We start from the raw sequence: 4,844 nt of genomic DNA, 5'->3' as shown, positions 1-4,844 counted from the left end.
GGTGTACACACTTTTTGGTTTACGCTATTTTTGGTGAACGCACTTTTTGGTTTACACACTTTTTGGTTAACGCACTTTTTGGTTTACACACTTTTTGGTTAACGCACTTTTTGGTTTACACACTTTTTGGTTTACGCACTTTTTGGTTAATGCACTTTTTGGTTTACGCACTTTTTGGTGAACGCACTTTTTGGTTTACACACTTTTTGGTTTACGCTATTTTTGGTGAACGCACTTTTTGGTTTACACACTTTTTGGTTAACGCACTTTTTGGTTTACACACTTTTTGGTTAACGCACTTTTTGGTTTACACACTTTTTGGTTAACGCACTTTTTGGTTTACACACGTTTTGGTTAACGCACTTTTTGGTTTACACACTTTTTGGTTTACGCACTTTTTGGTTAATGCACTTTTTTTTTGCGGCTATGTGGTCTAGTGGCATGACACTCGCTTACGGATCGGAAGGTCCTGGGTTCGAGCCTCGCGCTCGGCGCATAGTTGAGTCCTTGGAAAAGTCTGACATTCTCTCACCGTACTCAGGTGTAAAATGAGTACCTGGCCGTTAACAGCGGTGTCTTTGTCCGAAAAATTGCAATATCGCCTAACAGGCGGCATGTCCCGTCCTACATGTTAAATGTTGCTGTTGACCAGGGACCCCCTGTTAAGCGCTTTGAGCACATTTAGTGGATATTGCGCTATATAAAGATCAATTATAAAAAAATTGTTTTGTTTACGCACTTTTTGGTTTCCTTTCCTTGTGCTTTACGCACTTTTTTATTTACGTTCTTTTTGGTTTACGCTCTTCTCGGTTTACATACTTTTTAGTTTACCCACTTTATAAAACTATATAATTCCTCAATAAACAAATTCATGTATAGCCTACCAAGTTTATTTTGTTTCTTTACCATTAATTCTATTTTCAGCAACCAAAGAAGTTTCGATTTAATCAGCAAAACAAATCAAACAAGTTAAAATATTTAATTATCGCAATACTTTTAGAAATTAATTTACTGACCAATCATAGGCGGATGATAAATTGGAATTATTTCCACTTTTAGAAGAATTTGAGACATCACAGGCGTTAGAATTAGATTTTCAATGGATTGAATGGACAAACATTGTGTACAAATAAAAACACGTGACACGTGAGTAAAATAGACACCTATTTTTTAAAAATTCTATTAGTCATAATTTGTTAAATTACCAACTTTAATGCGTTCAGTATTGTTTTGTTTTGTTTTTTTTTTTTGTATTTTGTTCTCTTCTGAAGCTTTTATATTCATTTTTGTATATTACTTCTTATAAATTGTATGCACTTGGCTAAGAAGTTCACAACATTGCCATCCGGAAGTATAACTGGCCAACACACAAAACTGTGTGTAAGCATGATCGTTTATAGTCTGGTTAATACAATTTAGTGAGAATTACTCATAAAGGCGGATGGCAAAAAAAAACCCAAAAAAACAACAACAAAAAAAACAAAAAAAAAAACCAATAACAAAGACCTGAGTGACGTCAACTTCGAACTATCTATAGATAGTGTGCGCTTGGCCAAGGAGTTCACAACATTGCCATCCGGAAGTATAACGGACCAACACACAAAACTGTGTGTATCCATGAACGTTTATAGTCTGGTTAATACAGTTCAGTGAGAATACCTCACAAACGCGGATGGCAAAATACAATAACAAAGGCTTGAGTGACGTCATCGTCGAACTATCTATAGTCTTTACTTCGTACCCGAACGGTACCGACTTCCATAACCCGCTGCTCTGTGTTGCCTTGAGCTTTAAAAAAATGAGCTTTTATATAGCGCAATATCCACTAAATGTGCTCAAAGCGCTTTACAAGTGGTCCATGACCAACAGCATCATGTAACATGTAGAACGAGAAATGACGCCTGTTAGGCGATATTACAATTTTTTTCCGGTCAGAGACAACGCTGTTAACGGCCAGTAGCTACTCATTTTACACCTGAGTACGGTGAGAAAATGTGAGTAAAGAGTCTTGTCTAAGGACTCAACTATGCACCGAGCGAGGCTGGAACTCAGGACCTTCCGATCCGCAAGCGAGTAAGTCAACTCGCCCTATTTCAGTTTACGGCGCTAAACTTCCGGTTAACGCCTGGGTTATACCTTTGGAATAGTCTACCTTTGGTGTAGGACTCAACTATCTGCCGAGCGAGGCTGGAACTCAGGACCTTCCGAACCGAAAGCGAGCAAGTCACCTCGGCCCTATTTCAGTTAGCGGCGCTGAACTTCCGGTTAACGCCTAAGTTATACTTTTGGAATAGTCTCCCTTTGGTGTAGAAACTGAAGACAAAATCCCCCCCCCCCCTCCCTCCATGGGATGAATAAAGGGAATTTCATGATATTTATAAATTTTTTATTCTCAACGAATTGATTTGTGACCCCTCGTCTCAAAACGGTATTATGTCGGGATGGACCAGATGTTAAAAAGTCAAATTATAGTTAAACTGGTCAAAAATATGAAACGTTGGTATTTACCACAGTAAAATATGATATTCCTTCTCCTCTATAAAGCATATAAACTCAACTTAAGCATGATATTTCTGGCTACAAATTCCATTTTCAGCATCTTAATCATCCCGATTTAATACCGTTTTGAGACGAGGGGTCACATTTATTTTTACTTACCTTTCAGACTATGATGGGTGATTTAGTCTATCTCTAATAATGAAGCACGTTGAATCATCGGCTGGTGGTTGCCATAAACAAATGTTAAATAAATGATTTAATACAATGAATTTACAGTTGTAGTCTAAATAAACACTTTTCAATTAACACACGGACAATTCAAAGCATGGCCCATAATATTTCATGTTTTTTTTCATTTTTAACTCTATCTTTACCAGCCATTTTCAGGATTTCCCCCAAAACTTCACACCCAACTAACACAAAAATAGATTTTTATTACTCAGATATAATAGCAGTAACGTTCTTCCGCTGCATAAAATTTTAAAAGGAAAACATGCTCTATAACACACTGTTCATTTTTATGATGTAGAAGAGAAATTTGAATAAGAAAAATGTTGGTTGTATGTCGTAACGAAATGTGACGATTTTCCTATAGTTGGTAAGGAGAGGGTTAAAGAATACTGGATGATGAAAATGTGGCTGCCTGAAGCTCGAAAAAATAAATTAGAACAATAGAAAATGAAATAGAAGCTTCAATTTGTTAAACGAAGGCCGATTATGTGGACGTTTTGGGTTTCCCCTTTATCAACAAAACACGACGAATGAAACACTGTGGAAACTTCACCTTTATTAACCACGCCATTCTTGAATCTCTCATTCGTCCTTAGTGTTTCATTCATCGTGTTTTATTGATAAAGGGAAAACCCGAAACGTCTACATTGTCTGTCTTCGTTTAATAAATCGAAGCTTCCATTTCATATCTAATTGTTATTTACGTCATGTTTAAAAGACTGTTTTATCTTTGATTCAAAGAGATCACTGTTCTCATGAATCTTAAAATAGAGCATTTAGAGCATTTATATAGCGCAATATCCACTAAACGTGCTCAAAGGGCTTTACAAGGGGTCCCTGGCCAACAGCAACACTTAACATGTAGGACGGGACATGACGCCTGTTAGGCGATATTACAATTTCTTTCGGACGGAGATAACGCTGTTAACGGCCATGTACTCATTTTACACATGAGTACGGTGGGAGAAAGTGAGTAAAGAGCCTATTCCAAGGGCTCAACTATGCGCCGAGCGAGGCTCGAACCCAGGACCTTCCGGTCCGAAAGCGAGTGTCATACCACTAGACCACATAGCCGCACAGATGCAATCTAAATACCTTTAAACTAGTATCTATATTTAAAGTACACACTTTATGATTTGTATTCTTATGCCATTTTAAAAGAAATACTTTTTCATATTCAATTCAAAGATATCATTTTACTCATAAATCTTAAGGTATCTATGCTGCTGCAATTAAACATTTAAAGCGCACAGTTTATGATTTGTATTTTTATGGCATTAAAAAAAGAAAAGAAATAAGTATCTACTGTTTCATCTTTAATTCAAAGAGATCATTTTACTCAGTAATCTTATAAAATTCAACTGCAGTCTTTCAAGATACTATGGGTCAGCAACCTGTATGCAAATTTTCATGCTTTCAACCCGAATTTTTACGGTTTTAGCCTAATTCCCCCTACTAATTCATACCTTAACAATTTAAAGTACACGCACTTTCATCTTCTTTATAAAATGTTAATTTAAAATCATCGTTTTATTATTGCCTCAAAGATAGTTCAAAGAGACCGTTAAAACTGTTACACGTTAAAACTATCTATCTATCACTGACGAAAGTTCGAAATCTGGAAACATAAACATTCGTTGTTCAAGTGAAATGTCAACGAATCAATCAATAGAACATCTCTTAAGAGTTTCCTTGTAAAATAGATAACACCAACGCTACATCTTCCTCTTTGTTCATGTCCAGAACCGCACGCGACAACAATAATATAAACACGTAAGAATTATGATAATAATAATAATAAACTCTTTAAAATTAGCATGGACGCAATCTTGAAAGTTCAGAACGTGGTCAAGAGAATAGCTGAGACCGACGCCGGGCCGGGGGCTGGGCCAGGCATGCGAGATCGGTGAATTGTTTGCACGCTAGTTTAATTTACTCAGAAAATGAACAAAACAATACTCTGATTTTGTCAAATTGTGACAAAACGCTTTAATCTCATTTTGACATAAATTTTTAAAACTAGATATCTGGCCATCGTATCAAAAAACAATATTATCTCACGATGAGGAGTATTTCTTCAGAGCCATTAGGCCCATGGAGCTGGAGTTTATCCT

General features: G+C 36.5%; 1 protein-coding gene across 1 annotated transcript in view; it reads right to left on the bottom strand.

The window, feature by feature from the left end:
* LOC144958411 (uncharacterized) overlaps positions 1 to 4,471 on the bottom strand; it is a 57,873-nt gene extending 53,402 nt beyond the window's left edge. The window contains exon 1 of the mRNA XM_078890418.1: positions 4,318 to 4,471. The gene's annotated coding sequence lies outside the window, so the exon portion shown is untranslated. The remainder of the gene's footprint in view (positions 1 to 4,317) is intronic.
* Positions 4,472 to 4,844: the final 373 nt, after the last annotated feature.

The sequence above is a fragment of the Berghia stephanieae genome, chromosome 12 (assembly GCF_034508935.2).
Source record: "Berghia stephanieae isolate SIO BIC M18660-M18661 chromosome 12, UCSD_Bste_1.3, whole genome shotgun sequence".
NCBI lineage: Eukaryota > Metazoa > Mollusca > Gastropoda > Nudibranchia > Aeolidiidae > Berghia > Berghia stephanieae.
This window is presented reverse-complemented; position numbering and strand designations above follow the sequence as displayed.